The 19,109-nt window shown below is 43.0% G+C and overlaps 1 long non-coding RNA gene and 1 pseudogene across 1 annotated transcript in view; one reads left to right on the forward strand and one right to left on the reverse strand.

Annotated features, from left to right (window-relative positions):
- Positions 1–1,126: 1,126 nt before the first annotated feature.
- Positions 1,127–1,916, reverse strand: LOC108536394 (ATPase family AAA domain-containing protein 1 pseudogene; annotated as a pseudogene).
- Positions 1,917–8,657: 6,741 nt separating this feature from the next.
- SCP2D1-AS1 (SCP2D1 antisense RNA 1) overlaps positions 8,658–19,109 on the forward strand; it is a 24,740-nt gene continuing 14,288 nt past the window's right edge. The window contains exons 1-2 of the long non-coding RNA XR_014485104.1: positions 8,658–8,690; positions 13,753–13,835. This is a non-coding gene — a long non-coding RNA (SCP2D1 antisense RNA 1). The remainder of the gene's footprint in view (positions 8,691–13,752; positions 13,836–19,109) is intronic.

A 19,109-nucleotide genomic window follows, 5' to 3' on the forward strand; every position in this document is an offset into this window, starting at 1 on the left:
TTTACATATAATTCACATTAAATGACTACAGATAGATACAATATGGGCATTTTGATGTGTACATTTGTACTTGACCAGGGCACAATTTATAATATACTAAGAAAACTAAAATTAATTACAAAATGAGTATTTTTAGCACACTTAGTAACAACTACTTGTTTTAAACTATTATTTCATTTTTGGTGACCAAATTATATTTGACCATAATTAAAGAACACATAACCTTAAAATAATATTTAAGAAACATAGTTACAACAGACATATGTTACATTAAATGAAGAAAGGAAAGAAATGTACATGTATTAAAGGGTACTGAGGTTTTTCAAACCTTTTCTTTTGAAAAGTCTTTTAATCCACTTTCATGTAAATCAATTTAAACTTAAAAAGTTTATACTCAGTGTACTTACAGAAAGACGTGAAATCAGTGTTGAGCACATGACTGCCTAACAACCATTCAATGCTGATCATGAACTAGTATTTTTATTTAATTATCCTGACAAACATAATAATTGAGCCCATGTATATATGCAAGATGTGGAGGATCCAACTAATCAACTGCAGAAAGAAAAACACTCAACTTAAAAAAGGTTGAAAGAAATGACAAATGGAAATGGCTATATTTAGTATATATTATTTGGTACTCCTGGATTCAGTAGTTGGGGTAAAAAATGTTTCTGTATTCAAACATATCTACAGAATGTCAATATAAAATGTGTAGATACATACATTTAATATACACACACATACACGCACACACACAAATGCATACTCACATGTCTAGGAACCAGCACCTAACCACATCCCTGTTTCTCACTAATGACCCAATGAATCATTTATGACTTTAAGACCAACTTAGATTTTATAAGGCTGTACAATATATGGCTAAAGAGGTCAAACACAAGCACCCACGTTCAGGCTGGATTCAACTGTTCCTCCTCGTGATTTTTGACAAACTGTAATACCACTTACGTAACAACTATATCTCAATAACTTAGAATTCAGAGTATAAAACCATAAACACTGAGCTCCCTCATTGTTTAAAGAGCACTCTTTCCATTCTATTTCCACTGACTGATAAGAGGACACACCAAACTAGATCCCTGAACTGCACAAATGATCTTTACTCTTAATCTAAACAAATATGTGTTAAAACATTCTGAAATGCTGCATCCTTTGATTTCTTCATCTTTTCAATTGCCCGATGCAGGTCCTGCTGTTGAACAGGCCGAATTTCATCTTCATCATGGCTTTCTTCTGATGTAGAATTAACATATTCTCTAACACAGAGGAGGGCAGCATCTCAACACATCTCTTTTAGGTCACTTCCTGAAAAGCCATCAGTTTCCTGGGCAACTTCTAGCAGGTCTACATGCCTATCCACATTTTCATTTTTCAAGATGAGTTTCAGGTTGCTTCTTTCTGTTTTAAAGCAGGCTTGTTGATGTGAAATCTTGTAGGCATTCTTCTCATTATAGCAGAGTCAAGGTCCTGAGGATGATTGGTAGCTCCCATCACTATGACCTGGCAGCTGTGATCAGTATCCAATCCATCCCAGAGACTCATAAACTGAGCTTTCATCATGGCTGTAGCTTCACGGTCAGAACTTGAACGGTTTCATAGAAAGGAGTCTATTTCATCTATAAAGATGATGGATGGTTGTAGCTTTATGGCAAGGGAGAAGACAGCAGCAGCCAATTTTTGAGATTCTCCATACCACTTGTCGGTCGGTGTCGAAGGCTGAAGGTTAATAAATCGACAGCCTGCTTCTTTGGCAGTGGCCTTGGCAATCGACGTTTTACCACAGCCTGGAGGCCCATAGAGAAGAACAGCTTTTGGAGGCTGCAGAAGCCTGGAATTCTCAAGCAAATGTTTCTTTTTGATAGGTAAGATGACTGTGTCTTTCAGATCCATAATGACATCATCTAAACCTGCTATATCACTCCAAGTAACCTGTTTCTGAGCTTCTACTTTTTGCTTCCTGATTGGATCAATTGCATCTACCATCCATTTGATAGTGAAGTTTGTCACTGCACCAAACATTGTCAAACGGAAAATTAAACCAACAACTTCATTCCGACTCAAAGGACGAGAAAAGGCTTCAGCATGTACCATTTTGATTGTTAACCCAGAAGCAGAAACAGCGGGAGCAAATGCCCGCTGCATTTCTTAAGCACTTACCCTCTGGGTGCTGAGATAAAGAACTTGTATGTATCATCTGCACAAATCTTCATGATAACACAAGGAGGTAGATGTAGATCATCACCATTGCCATAATTAACATCATCCCATTTTGTAGGAGAAGCTCACAAGAACCCTTCAAGTGCATTATTTTGTGCTTTATAGCCAAAGTGGGAGCAGTTCACGGAGGCCCTCTGAGGCCTTGACCAATCTCTATCAGCTGTAGTTTTCTCCCCTCTTCCACATCTTCCTGCCTTCCTGGCTGCTGCTGTCTCATTGCTTCTCTCTTCTCAGTCTTTCTCTCTCTCACTTCCCTGTCCTGCTCTCTCCTTTGTCCACGTGATGGACCACTCAGCAGCTTCCCAGACATTGTTTGCCCTAAGAGTGATATCTAAGATCTCATTTCCAAGGGAACAGTTCTTACTAGGAGTACCCCAAACATTCCTCAACACCAGTGACCGGTACAAGAAATGTTTCCTTTTGGGAAATGTCCATCCTGAACATTTGATAAATTCAGACATAGGGACATGGAGAAGGTATAATACTTATTTCAAACCACTGACAGAATCAGGAATCACATTTAAGTTATCTTTGATTATCTAAGCTGACAGAGGCAACAATCAGCATGTACAATCCAAATACATAGGCAAAAGGAGAGAGATTGTGGCTGGGCACGATATTCAAATGTTGTGTTGTGGCCATTCTGACAAGCACATTTTTTCATATTTCATCAACCTGAAATCAAGGCTATTATAAATGGTGTCTTCATAATTGCTGTTGGATGGGCAGCAACAATACTACAGTTGTCTTTGCCATGATCTCAGTCATGATTCATTATGTTATCACTTCAGTTGTGCATTGCAGGTTCTGTGGCTGTTGGGTTTAATTTCCATTTAAAATACAAACCAAGGCATATAAAAGGGCAATTTAGCCTTGTTCCTTTACTCCATCAGGGTCTTTCCAGACTAATCTGATTTAGAGGGTAAGGCCTGTGGTGCATAGTTCATGAATGTTCTTAATCATGGAACACCTACTGGAAACTTCCTTGGACTGTGGCAATGATTGTTTCCAAAGACAAGGCCAAATTTAGACTTTGTGTGTGTTTTCACAAATGTGTTAAAGGGAAGTCAGAAAGAGGAATATAAGAAAGGGCTACTCCACAGTCGTGTAACACCAGGAGCCTCCCAGTCTACAAACTGTTGCTGTTGAAGTTCACATTCTTTGCAAGCCTACTTGGCCCTGGAGTTACAGAGTGAATAAATCCAAGTGCTGACCTAGTGTCTTTTCTAGAGATGACTAGGGCACCTCTGATCCGACCTCCCTCCCTCACAGGATCAAACCTCAGAGCACCACTCCATAAACAAGCCTATGACATGGCTTTTAACATTTTGTTCAAAAAAGAATACTAGAAAACTTTTTGGCAGTAACTACTGAAGTGGACCACAGATGGACTCTAAGGCACAGCAATTCCAATTCTAGGTACATGCCCGATAGAAACATGTACTGACATTTACCAGAAGACATGTACTGGAATTTTTGGCCTTTATTAATAGCCCCAACTAGAAATATATGATGTCTGTCAGTAGCACAGTGAATATATAAACTGTATTTTATTCGTATAATCACATACTATAAAGCAAAAAGAATAAACAGTCTATGACTACATGCAACAACATGGAGACTCTCACAGACATAATGTGGAATGTCAGGAAAGTACACCTACTGGATGACACCATTTGTATAAAGTACATTCTAGCTATCTCTTGCTGTGCAACAAATGACCTGAAAAGTTAGTGGCTTTAAACCACAGCAACTTTTTCTTGTAAGTCTGCATTTGGGCAAGGCTTGGTAGAGGACAACTCATCTCTGTTCCATTCTGAGGTACATGGGAAGACGGGAATTCAGGGGGCTGGAATCATCTGAAAGCTTCTCCTCCTATGGGTGGTAGCCGATGCTGGCTGTCAGCTGAGACCTCAACTGGAGCTGTGGTTGGAACACATCAACTTGGCCTTGCATGTGGCTGGATTCCAAGGGTGATCACCCCAAAAGGATCAGGGAGTCATTGTCTTTTATAACTAAGCCCCAGAAGTCTCGTGCTATTACTTCTGCTACAGTCCCAGGTCCACACATACTCAAAGAGAGGAAACAGAGATGGAGGAATGTCAGCAGCACATTCTCAGGAAAGGAAGGATGGGATATATTAGTGCAGCAGTCTTTGGAAAATACACCTGCCATAAGGTACACAGCAGCCAACGCTAATCTGTGGTTTTAAAAGGAAAGGTAATGGTTACCCTTAGGAAGAAGGTAGTGACTAGAACGGAATGTGAGAGGGGCTTGGGGGTGTTCATAATATTCTGTTTTTTGACCCAGTGCTAGTCCACTTTGTGAAAATTCATCAAGATGCACATTATGACTTGTGCACTCTGCTTATGTATGCTATAACCCAATAAAGACTTTTTAAAGAATCGTAGCAGTGATATTTGACAAAGCTTGGTGGATTCAGTAGTCCCAATAGAAAATTTTCCAACAATGGCCACAAGTCACATCCTCTGGGATATTATTTGAGTTGGATGCTAGCTCTCTCCTTGGTAACTTATAACTTGCTAATATGGAGAAAATGTGTTTCTTTTTGTAGAGCTAGAGAAAGATTAAAGCCAACTGTGATGGTTGATTTCATGTGTCAAATTGGCTGGGCCACATTGCCCAGATACATGCTCAAACATTATTTTGATGTTTCTGTGAGGGTGGTTTTGAATGAGATAAACATTTAAATTGGTGAAGTAAAGCATCATCCTGCATAATGTGAGCCTCGTCCAGTCAGTTGAAGACTTGAAACAGAACAAAATACTTACCTCCGTTGAGCAAGAAGCAATCAACCATGAGAAGGCCTTCACACTTGTTCTACGGCATTGGCTCTTCCTGGCTCCATGGCAGACTACCTTCACGCTCAAACTACCACAATGACTCTTCCCTGGGTCTCCAGCTTGCCAGCCCACCCTGCAGAATTTGGACTTGTCAGCCTCCATAATAATTTGAGCCAATTCTTGTAAAACATAAATTTGAAAATATATATATATGTGTATGTATACATATATATGCATAAATACACACACACAAGTCCTATTGGTTTTGTTTCTCTGGAAAACTTTGACTAATGGACCTGTATTCTTGGTGTCTGTCTTGTATCCTTTCTTATTCAAGCAACTATCCACTGAGTGATCTATGTCTCTCAGAGAGCCAGTTAACTTAGCCCAGCCCCAATTTCCACTGCTTTATGAAGCTCTAAAGCTGTCCCTACAGGCTCTCTCCATCTGGAACTTTCTTCCAAATGCTTCCTTCTCCTTCAATACGGCCTTACAATTCACACACAATCCCTCACTGGTTCCCATTTTTAAAACATCATTTATCCCAAGCATTTCATGAATTTATTGACTTTATTTATGATTTGAGAGAGTAAAGAAAGAGTTCTGTATTAGTCAGCTATTGCCACAATGCGCTGCATAGCAAATAATCCCAAAGCACAGTATTACACAACAATGAGAATTTATTCTCTGATCACATATCTGTGGGTTGGCTGGGGTTTGGCTAATAATCTGGACTTGGGTGGACTTGGCACAAGCTGTGGGTTGGGCCTCAGTCTGTTCCATGTGTTTCTTCTTGCCCCTGGTCCTACAAATACCCAAGGCATGTTCTTGCTATGGTAAAAGTCAGGAGTGTAACAGAGCAAAATCCCTACCCAAGAGCCTTTCAAGCCTCTATCCATGTGATATCTGCTGACATCCCACTGACCAAAACAAGTCACACAGCCAAAGGTACAGTCAGAGGAAAATACCTCATCCCCTTCCCCCACGTCTGGGGCCATGGCAGGGGTGTGGGGGAATTAACATTAATGATCTGAGCTCCCACAGTGAGGCCTCCTGCCAGTCCCCAGCCTCCCTCTCCTTTCTCTCTTCCGCTTTGCCTCTCTCTAGAACATCAAGAAAAGCCTTCCCTGGCCTCTGCAGAACGGTGTCTCTTTCATCTGGCCTGAAGCATTGTTTTATTCTACAAAGCTCAGGGCATCTTCTCAATGAAAGTGAGTCTCTTCCCAGGAAGCTGGCTGAGAAAAGTAATCTGTTCAAAACCTCATGTAGAACAGACAGAGTCCCCTCACAGAGTCTGTGGCCATTATCATGCTGAACCAAAAGAAAAGTAAGCCATCCCCTTTCAAGCCCCCAAACCCTTTCTCAGCAAGCTCTGAGGTAGAAAAAGATTAATATCTCCAGGCTCCTGAGCCACTAAAATAAAGAATAAAGTTCCTCTAGGGAGTTGCCTGGGGCTTTTTCTGAATGCACCTCTAGCCAAAAAACAAATAAACTCTTTCTAGGGATCTCAGGGACAGCACTTTAACAGAGGAGCAATGAAGAACAAAGCCTCCCATCTGCCACCGCTAAAGATGATCCCAGGGCAAACTGGGGAAAACAGAGCAGAAAATTAAGCCTTTGCTTGGTCTCCTCTCCCAGGCTCAGTTCTCACCAGTCCAGACCCGCAGCACACCCTGCAAAGAGGTAGGTGTGATGGACATCAGGAGCAGAAGCAGAAGAGAGCCTGGACATTGACCTTCCCCAGGGATGCTTTGATGCCGAGCTGTTCTATGCCTAGATAATGAACATACCCACAGCACTCCTGGGTCTGAACGCTGATATCACTCTCTCTCCTCTTGCTCCAGAAAAGCCACTGAATTGTGTTACTTGGTTTAGTTTGGAGGGAAGTGGGGAGTAGAGCAATGTGATCAGTTTACATACAGTCTTTCAAGAAAGATGAAGATAAATCGAGTGTTCAGACACAGGTTACGACTCCTAAACGAGGCTGCAGGCTTCTGGGAGGCCGTGATTCTGGGGGATGGCAGAGCTGAGCAGCAGGCAGGGATGGGGCTGCAATTTTTGCATTGATTCTAACTTATACTTTTTTCTGTATCTTAGCAGTTCTGAAGTTGGGATGCATCTTAGTACATATCAAAGCTTCCTTACAACCACTTCCTCTGAGAGGTAGTCATGCCACATAGTTGCCCTTGACTATTACACGCATGAATATCAAAAGCACCAGCATCAAACTCTGGAGAGTGGTATGCGCCATGTGCATGGAAATCCTGGAATCTCTCCTAATTGGTCTGGGAGTGAGAAGGGAAAATATCCCTTCAGGAGCCCTCCCCAAAGCAGGAATCAGAAGCAGGCTGCAAAACCAGCTTCAGAACCCAGAGCCAACGCTTTTAGTTCATGCTTGGATGATAAAAGGCAAACTCATAGAAGGAGAGAGTAGGATGGTGTTTATCAAAGGCTCAGGGATGGGGGTGGATGGAGAAAAGAGAGATGTTGATTAAAATGTACAACGTTCAGCCAGGCAGAGGGTCAAAGCTTTAGTGATCTATTGTATAGCATGATGAGTATAGTTAATCATAGCATTGTATATTTCAAAATTGCTTAAAGATTGGGTTTTAAATATTCTTATCACAAAAATTCATAAGTACATAAGGTGATAGATATGTTAATTTACTTGATTTTATCATTCTACAATGTGAACACATACCAAAACATCACGTTGTACCCCATTAATTCATGCAATCATTGTTTGTTAGTTAAAGATAAAATTAAAGAACAGAATTACTGTATTACCAAGACTCTTCATGGCACTCAGAATGGCATTGCCAGAGGAGTGAGGAGACCACAGGCAACAACAATTTGGGAGTCAAAAGTGAATCAGAAAAACCAGGTCAACGTTAAGAAATTTAGACTATATTAACCAATTTTATTTTGCTTATATTTTCTTTTATATTCACCCAAGTACTATATTATAAAATTTTACCTAATTAAATGTAAAGCCCATTCAAATAAGTTAAAAATAAAATTCTAAAGAAGCAGGATGCCGTGGTTTTCCATTGCAATGTTAGTTCTTCCCTAGTGAGACATAAAATAAAGGTGCATTTGGGATTAGCTTGAGTTAAAGGCCCCCAGTCTAATCTCCTGCTTCAATCGCAGTGCCCGGTAAAATGAACCAGTGACAGGCAGAATGCTGAGCCCCACTGAGTTTGTAGTCAAAGCCCTCACCTCGCTTTGGGGCACGTTCCTCTTCCTTCCCTCTTGAATGAAAAACTGCTTCCCTCAGACATCAAGTGCTGCTGCATTCCTGGCCCAGATCAGTTCTCAGGAAGTTTTGTTCTTTTCTTCTTTTTGGGGACAAGTGACCTAGAAGGCTCACTTTGGAGAACATGCCTTCCGGGTGGAGGGGGTGTTGTATTTTAACAGTGGGAAAGGAAGGGCCCTCCCAAGGTGGTCGTTGGAACAGACAAGGGAGAGGGTTCTCACCCTCCACTCCTTGAAGTCTAGCCATGTGGGTGGGAGGCTGGAGCAGCCAGTGAGGACACTCAGCGCAATGTGAGCAACCGGACAAGATGGATTTGAATTTATAAAGAACCTGCCTTCCTTCCTTCATGTTCCAAGCAAATGTTCCAGGTATTTAAGCCACACGCTGGGGAGGTAAGAGATAAGCCTCATGCTGGGGAGATAGGAAGATGGGACACAAATCTAGAAACTACCCATCAACAGTAGAACAGATAAATAAATTATGGTATATTCATAAAATAAAATATGATACAACTAAGAAGATGAATGAGCCAAAATACGTGCATGAAATGCATGAGTGTTACAGAGACAGTGTGGAGCCAAAGAATCCCGACACAAAATCAGAGTGCATGACTTTGTTTACAGGAAGAGCAAAAACTGGGGAAACTAAAGGATGTTATTTTTAAGTCGAATTGTGGTTTCCCTGGGTTGGGGGACTAAGTACTGATGAGAAAGGGGAGAAGGGACATCTGGGGTGCGGGAAGGGATTCTGTTTCTGGATCTGGAAGTTGGTTTATGAAAATACGGGTGCCTGTAGTTTACGAAACTTCATCAAGATGAACACAGGATGCATGCACCTTCTGCAGTATGGGTGCTGTCAAGAAGTTTGTTCAAAGGAAGATCCTTCCCGTGGATCCTATGGGTCAAGAAAAGGAAGAGCCTTCCGTTTGGGTTGCAGAGATGGGGAAGAAACCCAAACAGGCTGGCTACAGGATCTGAGGGAGGAGACTACATTAATTTTTTAGCTTCCACTTTTATCAGCCTGCTCAAAGCAACGCCCCAAACAAATTATATATTCTATGTCCCTGCAACTTCATGAAATAGGGATCTGCACATAAAAACGTGTTCCCCTGAGAACTCCAGGAAATGGGTTCACATCAATCAAGACTGCAAAAGGGGCTAGGCATGGTGGCTCATACCTATAATCCCAGCACTTTGGGAGGCCAAGGCACGCGGATCACCTGAGGCCAGGAGCTCAAGACCAGCCTGGCCATCTCTACTCAAAATACAAAAATTACCCAGGCGTGTAATTTTTGCCTATAATCCCAACTCGGGAGGCTGAGGCAGGAGAATTGCTTGAACCTGGGACGCGGAAGTGGCAGTGAGCCAACATGGCGCCACTGCACTCCAGCCTGAGCAACAGAGAAGAGACTCCATCTCAGAAAAAAAAAAAAAGAAGCAAAAGGTCTCCACTTCCTTATTAAAGGAAGATTTAAAAGCATGCACGCACACACACACACACACACACATACTCAACAACCTCTAACAGCCATAATTTGTAGCCTGGGCTGAACCACAGCACTGTTTCAGTCATTCCATCTGCCCATTTTGTGGCCTGCAAGCTCTACCCAGCCAGAATTCACCCTATGAGCCCCACTGAGCAGTAAGCAGTTATTTACTCTATCAATACTGACTGAGCACCTGCCTCCATCCAGGCCCTGTGCTAGGTGTTTAATCTGGCAGCAATCATAGGAGGCAGGGAACACGATCCCCATTTTTACAGATGAAAAAGCTGAGATTCAGGGACATCAGAGCACTTATCAAAGGTTACAACCAGTGGCAAACAGGGGAGCTGCAGTTCACCCCTATGCACCATTCCTTGCTAGAAATTGTAGCCTTGATGCAAAATTAGATAATTTTTCAGTTATCTAATATTGCACAATGAGCCACCCCAAAACAGTGGCATAAAACCGGAACAATGATTTGCTCATGGATCTGGGGGTTAACTGGGTTCCACTGGGCAGTTCTTGCTCAGGGACTCCCATGTGTTTCCAGAGACATGCAGTGTCTGCGGCCCTCTCCAGAGATTTCTCTCTGGGAATCCAGGCATCGCCGAGCATCTCTGTCTGGTCTCCCCACATGGGGACCTCGGGGTGTCAGAACTTATCACAAGGGGCAGAAATCTGCAAGAAACCAGCAGAAGCCTAGAAAGTCATGCAGTGTCACTTCTGCCACATTGTGTTCATCAAGGCAGCCAAAATGGCCCACCCCAGCTCAGAAGGAGGGGACCTGGATCCTACCTCTTGATAAGAGGAGTAACAAAGAATTTGCAAATGTTTAAAACCACCACAACTGATAAGTTCGTCACAGAGGATATTGACCACGATGACTGTCTTCACATTTCCACTGTCTTGTCTTCACATTTCCACTGTCTTCCTTCACTTCTGATGTGCACTTTAATGCCGTATTTCCTACTTCTGAGTTTGGCCATGTCACTTGCTCTGGCCTGTGGGATGTTAACCCAATGATGCATTTCCCCTCTGCCATCACCATGGGGAAAATGTGCCTGGACCATGCCACTGGTCTGAAGGGGAGTGTCTCAGTTCATTTTCTGTTGCTTATAACAGAATATCTGAAACAGGGTAATTTATAAGAAGTGAAATTTATGTCTTACAGTTCTGGAGGCTGGGAAGACAGGGATCACGTCTGGTGAAATCCTTCTTGCCAGTGGGGACTCTCTGAAGAGTCTCGAGACCGTACAGGACATTACATGGTGAGAGAGCTGAGCATGCTAGCTCAGGCCTCTCTTCCTCTGCTTTTAAAGCCACCAGTTTCACTTCTACAATAACCCATCAATTCATTAATTCATCAACCCATGAATGAGCTAATCTATTTGTAAAGAGAAGAGCTCCAATCACCTCTTAAAGGCCCCACCTCTCAATACTGCCACATTGGGGATTGAGTATCCAACACATGAAATTTGGGGGACACATTCAAACCATAGCAGGGAGGGAAAGGAGATGGGAGACTGGAGGGGAAAGGCCCAGCCAGCCTGAATTAGCAGATCCTCAGTCACACCGCAGGTCCATGAGTATAAATCAGTTAAGTTGCAGAGTTTTGAGATAGCTTGTGACTCAGTGCTTTTGTGGCTCTAAGTAATTTGGACACTGCCACTCAAAAAAGACATTGGAATCCAACTTCAGAGAAAATATTGGGAGATATGAGAAACCTTATAACTAATCATGTGTCACAGAGTTGTTCAAGATGAAGAAAATATAAACAGGAGACAATTTTAGATACCGGCCAAACTGGTCAGTGACATCTCAGAAAGTTTTTCAAGGTTCTGTGCCTATGCAACCCACCAATGGACTTCTGCAAAGAGACTACCACCAAAGCTATAACCAAGTCCTGCCCAGTGCTGTCTGCCTTAAACAATTCACTCATTCAGTTCATTGTGATGCTTCATTCCCAGGGCATGTTTGATGTGCATGTGTGTGCAAGTGTGTGTTAAGCTTTATGTGTTGTGTGGGTATGAAAATGGGAGAGCATCTCTAAATGATTCTTCATAATAAAGAAAAATGGAAATTCATCGTACACTGGTCAGTCATCTTGAACTCTGATACCGGCTATAAAATAAAATAAAATAAAATAAAAAAATAAAATAAAATAAAATAAAAGGAGAGAAATTTTGTTTTCTCTTTACTAAATATTTCTTTAAAATAAAAAGGAGAGACATTTTATTTTCTCTTTACTAAATATTCCTTGGAAAAATTATTGCCTCTACATTCTTGGTTCATTTATTCCACCCCATTTCTTATGGGGCCTCCCCTTACCACCACCCCAATGTTATCCCCAAGAGACAATGGAAAGTAATCAATGAGAAGAGGCTGGAATCAGACATAGAGAGCTTTTAAGCTTGAAGGGATGTGAGAGGACACCTAATCCAACCCACCTGATTCCCTGAGAGGTGGGGCTTGAACCAGGAGAAGGCAAGTAGTCTCCTGGTGACCACACAGCAAGGCTAAGAACCAGCTTGAAGTAGAGCTCAGGCCTCTTTCAAGAGCTTTCCTGGAAAACTGGTGAAGCCAACCAAAGCACAGCAACCATGGCTTTGCATCATTCAGTTTTTTTCTCTGGATTTCAGTTCCTTCATCTCTAAAACGCATGCCCTGAACTAAATGAGTTTCAAAGCCCTGTCTAGCTCTTTGATTTTTTTTTTTCTTTTTTTTTTAAAGTAATTTAAAGAGAAGGGCAGGAACACTAAATCTCTCTGAACAATACACCTGGAACCAAGCAGACCCATTTCCAAACCTCAGCTCCACCATGACCTTGTGCTGTTATGCAAGTCACTTAACTTCTCTTCCCCTAAGTGACCCAGGAGGCAGAGAAAGTACCTACTGTGTCCACACATAATTCAAAGGCACCTAGGGATTTTTTTCCAACATAATTTGCTATATGGCAGTTATATTTATTAGAGAGATACTTTCCTGAAGACCTCATGTAAATCCCAGCTCAGTTAAGTCCAGGCCAACCTTTCCACAGTAACAACACAAAGCATGGTGGGTTTCCCTTTTACCAGCTGAGAACAGCCCCATCTTGGACAAGTTTCAGCAAAGCTCACAGACCAGTCTATCTTAATGCCTTTGAAATGATGAGATTCCCAATTCTCTTTAATCTCTTGGTATTCTATTTCATATTTGGGTTGTAAAGTGAGACTTTATTTTTATTTTATATTAAACTATTTCAGAATCACATAATTCGAATTTACATAAAAATAACCACAGTTATGTATAATAATGTTTAAAAATACACATCAAACTAGTCATTGTGGAGAAACACCCAGAACTTGATTCATCTATCTTGCACTTGATTTATGGTTTAGCATAGTTTTACTTTTAAATTTTTTTTTTTTTTTTTTTTTTTTTTTTTTTTTTTTTTTTTTTGGTTTTTTTTTTTTTTTTTTTGAGACGGAGTCTCGCTCTGCCGCCCAGGCTGGAGTGCAGTGGCCGGATCTCAGCTCACTGCAAGCTCCGCCTCCCGGGTTCCCGCCATTCTCCTGCCTCAGCCTACCAAGTAGCTGGGACTACAGGCGCCAGCCACCTCGCCCGGCTAGTTTTTTTTTTTGTATTTTAGTAGAGACGGGGTTTCACCATGTTGGCCAGGATGGTCTTGATCTCCTGACCTCGTGATCCGCCCGTCTCGGCCTCCCAAAGTGCTGGGATTACAGGCTTGAGCCACCGCGCCCGGCCTACTTTTAAATTTTAATTACATGGGTTGGAAGTAGGGGGAAGCAACACCACCTTTCTAAGGCCAAAACCTCAGCAGGTTTTCACCCTCCCCATGGAAATGGAGCTAATTTCAGAAGTCGTAGTGACAAGAAATAAGATAATACATGTTAAGCCCTGTATGCCTTTTATTGTTGTCACTGAGCTCTTTCCTTTTCTTTGTTAACTTTTAAATACTGATCTGTTTTTAGGATTATAAATATCCAAGGGAAACAGAGACCATCTGGAGTCATCCCTACATTGTGGAGGGGTACCCCAAGAACCCTTTGGGGAGGTAAGGATGGCAATGTGGATCTGGGCACCACATTCTCTTATCCTCCAAACCACTTCCCATGGCACAACACCACAAGCCCACCCAAGCACACCATCCCTTATCCACATATGTGTGGCCTTGGGATAACTTTAGACTTGGAATAAAAGGTGGCACCACTGGGAAATGCAAATGGTGGCTTTCCTTCTTCCCTGGGCCGTTTCTCCCTTTGAGTCTGTTTAAGGACCTATTAGGCTGTGGCTTGGACAGACACTGAGATGAAGCCCTCAATTTCATGGATCAGGGTTTGTTCTTAGGTCCTTGTTCATTGTCCCTTCATTGATGTCATAGAGCCACCTCCATCTTGATGGTCACCATCAGGGTTTGGAGGAGTCTGGGGTTACACATTTCAAGATGGGGAGAAAACCTAAATCTTTCTGGCAACTCCAGCCTTAAGGGTGCCATTTTCCACCCAACCTTCTTTTCCAGAATAAAATAGGGCCAGCATGGAGTCCACACCATAGCAGGTGGTTCCAGGTCTCAGATCATGTAAGGATAACCACCAGAGTTCTGGCTTCAGTCTACAAAGCCTGGCCCCAGTCTCCAGCCTTCTGCCACTGACCCCCTTTCTCCATCTTCACTGGTCTTGTTCTGTTCCTGGAACTCATCATGCTCTGTGAGCCACAGGACATTTGCACATGCTGTTTCCTCTGCCTGGAACGGTCTCATCTCTGCCCTATCTCAGGGACCTCTCCCTCATTCCTCTGATCTTGTTCCTCAGGAATTCTGTCCTAAGCCCCTACATGTCTATGAAGAGTCCCTCAGCTTTCCCTCCTGAGCCCTCACTGTGTGTGTAGCCAGGCACTACACTGGGAGTTCCCTGAGGATGGGAGGTGTATTAATCCATTCTCACACTGCTAGAAAGAACTACCTGGGACTCAGTAGTTTAAAAAGGAAAGAGGTTTAATTGACTCAGTTCCGCAGGGCTGGCAAGGCCTCAGGAAACAAAACAATGGCAGAAGGGACAGCACACATGTCCTTCTTCACATGGCAGCATGAAGGAGAAGAATGAGAGCCAAGTGAAGGGGGAAGCCCCTTATAAAACCATCAGATCTCATGAGAACTTACTCACTATCATGAAGATAGCATGGGGGAACCCATCCCCATGATTCGGTTACCTCTCATGAGGTCCCTCCCACCACACGTGGGGATTATGGGAACTACAATTCAAGATGAGATTTGGGTGGGGACACAGCCAAACCATATCAGGAGGTGTCCATTTTGCTCAGTCTTTCATCCCTTACTCTCAGCACAGGGCCAAGAAGGTACATTAGGTAGCAGTTGCTTGGTAATTATCACAGAATGAACGAATAAAGGAATGCTTATGGGCTCAAAACATCAATGTGTTTTCCCTTTTCCTCATGCAAAGAGCAGAATTCCACAAAAAGGGGATGGCCAAAGCAGGAGGTACTGTCCCTGGACTGCCTTCCCAACTCCAGACTTCTCAAGCTCCCCGAAGACCCTTCTGAATCCCACCCCTAACCGCACTCTGGAGGCACCTCTGTAAAGGCCTGATGTTTTCATGTCATCTCAAGACTTCAGAGGAGACCCCACACCAGGCCCTGCCCACAGTAGGCTCCAGTCCTGCTTTGCAGGCCTCGGGGGGCTCCAGTGAGAAACTTGCCCAGCTGAAAAGCCATGGAGCCCCTTTGCCTAAAAACTATGCTTAGTACCTGGGGACGGGATCAGTCGTCCACAGCCTCAGCATCATGCAATATGCCCAGGTAACAAACCTGCACATCTGAATCTAAAATAAAAGTTGAATTTTTTTTTTTCCAAAAAAGAAAAAACTTGCTTCAGCTATGCTCTTTTCTTTATTGATGAGGAGAAAGAGAAAGCACAGGCTCTACTCCCTGCCAGCTGAGATCCCCACCAATACGAGCAGTTCTCCAGGAACAAGCATGAAACCCTCCAGAAAAAACCACCATTGTCCCACTTCATCTCCTCAGGCTACAAAACAATGGCACAGGCGCTTTGAGACAGGGCCCTTTCTGATTAGTCCTTTAAGGGAAAACCTTTCCTCAGCAGGAAATGACGTTCCAGAGGCTGCTGGACAGAAACATAGAAACAACTATAATCCTACTGCCCCTGAGTAAGCCACGCAGTCCCTCAACACAGCATGTTCCTCAGTTTCTCATGCCCCCATCTCTGAGGTCACTCCAGGATACCCCACCAAGAGCCTGCGGGAACACCTCCCAGGGCCCCTTTCCAGCCCATTCCAGATCTCATCCTGGGCTTTGGGAGCCTTCAGCTGTTTCCAAGAGTTAACTAAACATCAATTTAATTACACTGCTGGGCTATATAAATATTATGCTCTACAAAATGGTACCAAGCCGATATTTTTAGGAGGTCACAGATGTTTCTTGTGATTAGCCTAGTTACAGGTCTGGAAGAATTTTTTTTTTTCCTTCAAAGAAAAGTCAGTGAGGATTCTCAGCTGTCATTTGGGGATAGTTCCCGACATGGTTAAGCGCTGTGCTTGTTAACGGCACACCTGGGAGACTTCGTTTTTGTCTCCTCTGCCTTGTGGCTGTCAGTTTCCCTCTGAAACCCAGCAAGTGGGGCCCAAAGTCCAGGATCATGGAGCAGGTGAACCAGTGAACCAGACGCCAAATCCCAGCAAGGGTTGTTTTTCTACCTCTGGACTTGCCCTGCCTCTTGATTCACGCCGCAAACATTTATAAAGCACCAGCTGTGTGCAAGACACCACACTGTAGCTGCCACTGCAAACTTGGATAAGACACTAACTAATATTAAGTGACAAAATGAGACTTCTGTTCCCACAGGTATACAAGAGGGCTCACAGCAACACTATTTAAAATCACCCTAAACTGGAAACAATCAAATACAATGGAACACTGCTCAGCAATAAAACAAACGAACAGTAACTGTGCACACCAGTGTGGATGAATCTCAGACACTGAATTCTGAATGGAGGGCTCCAAACACAGCTGAGTGTGCACTGCATGGTCCCATTTATATAAAGCACAAAAGTAGGCAAAACTAAAGTCTATGGCATTAGAGTCAAAATAGTGGTTATCCTGGAGGCAATAGTAACAGAACAGCGTGTGAGTGAGGATTCCTGGGGTGCCAGTCACACCCTATTTCATGAACCAGATGTTGTGTTGGTTACACGGGTGTGTTCCATCTGGGGAAGTCTGTGAGCTGCACACTTAGAATGTGTAGACTTCTTCCTATGTATGTTATTCTTCAATTTTAAAAAATGCATTTAAAAATAAGTAAACAGGTTGGGTGCGGTGTCTTACACCTGTAATCCCAGCAGTTTGGGAGGCGAGGTGGGTGGCTCACCTAAGGTCAGGAGTTCGGGACCACCCTGGCCAACATGGCAAAACCCAGTCTCTACTAAAAATACAAAAATTAGCTGGGTGTGGTGGTGCACACCTGTAGTTCTTTAGAAAGCTGAGGCAGGAGAATCACTTGAACCCGGGAGGTGGAGGTGGCAGTGAGTCGAGATCGTGCTACTGCACTCCAGCCTGGGTGACAGAGCAAGACTCCATCTCAAAATAAAATAAAAATAAATAAAACAATAAAGTAAATAAAAGCAACTTGCCCAATGGGGCAAGATCCAGCCCCAAGCAGTCTACTTCCAGAGTTTGAGTTCTAACTGCCGAGTCCTGGTGCCCCTTCAAATGCAAGCGCTGCTGGAGGTCGCCAGTACTCAGCACTTGCTCTGATCCTTCTCTGGACCTCATCAACAGAGTCTGCTACTCCTGACTTCCAACTGCTGGAGAGCTTTCTCTCAAATGCCCAGACCCCACTCTGCTTGCATGAGAGGCAGACGAAAGAAGCCAGGGAATCAAAAACCCCTGTCCCAGGAGCAGCCCTGTATTCATGAGAGTTCTCTTAGGGAGACAAAACTATATATATATATTTATTTAGGAGTTACTAAGTCTTAACTTACATGATTACAAGGTCCCACAATATGCTGTCTGCAAGCTGCAAAGCAAGGAGAGCCAGTCCGAGTCCCAAAACTGAAGAACTTGGAGTAAGATGTTTGAGGGCAGGAAGCATCCAACACGGGATAAAGATGTAGGCTGGGAGGCTAGGCCCATCTTGCCTTTTCACGTTTTTCTGTCTCCTTTGTATTTGCTGGAAGCTGATTAGATTTTGCTCACCAGATTAAGAGTGGATCTGCCTTCCCCAGCCCACTGACTCAAATGGTAATCTCTTTTAGCAACACCCTCACAGACACACCCAGGATTAATTTTTTTGTATATATACTTTAAGTTATAGGGTACATGTGCACAACGTGCAGGATTGTTACATATGTATACATGTGCCATGTTGGTGTGCTGCACCCATTAACTCATCATTTACATTAGGTATATCTCCTCATGCTATCCCTCCCCTCTCCCCCGACCCCACAACAGGCTCCGGTGTGTGATGTTCCCCTTCCTATGTCCAAGTGAAGTGTTCTCGTTGTTCAGTTCCCACCTATGAGTGACAACATTCGGTGTTTGGTTTTCTGTTCTTGCATTAGTTTGCTGAGAATGATGGTTTCCAGCTGCATCCATGTCCCTACAAAGGACATGAACTCATCCTTTTATGTGGTTGCATAGTATTCCATGGTGTATATGTGCCACATTTTCTTAATCCATTCTGTCATTGATGGACATTTGGGTTGGTTCCAAGTCTTTGCTATTGTGAATAGTGTCACAATAAACATACATGTGCATGTGTCTTTATAGCAGCATGATTTATAATCCTTTGGGTATATACCCAGTAATGGGATGGCTGGGTCAAATGGTATGTCTAGTTCTAGGTCCTCAAGGAATTGCCACACTCTCTTCCATGATGGTTGAACTAGTTTACAGTCTCACCAACAGTGTAAAAGTGTTCCTATTTCCCCACATCCTCTCCAGCACCTGTTGTTTCCTGACTTTTTAATGATCGCCATTCTAACTGGTGTGAGATGGTATCTCATTGTGGTTTTGATTTGCATTTCTCTGATGGCCAGTGATGCTGAGCATTTTTTCATGTGTCTGTTGGCTGCATAAATGTCTTCTTTTGAGAAGTGTCTGTTCATATCCTTTGCCCACTTTTGGATGGGGTTGTTTTTTTCTTGTAAATTTGTTTGAGTTCTTTGTAGGTTCTGAATATTAGCCCTTTGTCAGATGAGCAGATTGCAAAAATTTTCTCCCATTCTGTAAGTTGCCTGTTCACTCTGATGGCAGTTTCTTTTGCTGTGCAGAAGCTCTTTAGTTTAATTAGATCCCA

This window comes from Rhinopithecus bieti, unplaced genomic scaffold (genome assembly GCF_001698545.2).
Source record: "Rhinopithecus bieti isolate Rb0 unplaced genomic scaffold, ASM169854v2 scaffold_641, whole genome shotgun sequence".
NCBI classification, from domain to species: domain Eukaryota; kingdom Metazoa; phylum Chordata; class Mammalia; order Primates; family Cercopithecidae; genus Rhinopithecus; species Rhinopithecus bieti.